Here is a 304-nt window from a genome sequence, read left to right on the forward strand (position 1 = left end):
GCAGTGACATTGAAATTAACCAAGACACACCTGTGTGCATTACCCACAAAGCAGTGACATTGAAATTAACCAAGACACACCTGTGTGCATTACCCAGGAAGCAGTGACGTTGAAATTAACCTGTGTTGCTTATAAAATGTGAAAGCAAGCACAAGTTTGCGAGTGTGTAACATCTTTCCTGGGTGTGACACACCTGTGTCTGAGTTAGAACTTTATGGTATCAACCTCTTAATTACTGGCACTGAGCTCCACTAACCCTTTTAGTTCTCTGGAGGGGGGAACATTATTGAAAAGCTCTCCCTTA

The sequence above is a fragment of the Neomonachus schauinslandi genome, chromosome 10 (assembly GCF_002201575.2).
Source record: "Neomonachus schauinslandi chromosome 10, ASM220157v2, whole genome shotgun sequence".
In the NCBI taxonomy this organism is placed as follows: Eukaryota; Metazoa; Chordata; class Mammalia; order Carnivora; family Phocidae; genus Neomonachus; species Neomonachus schauinslandi.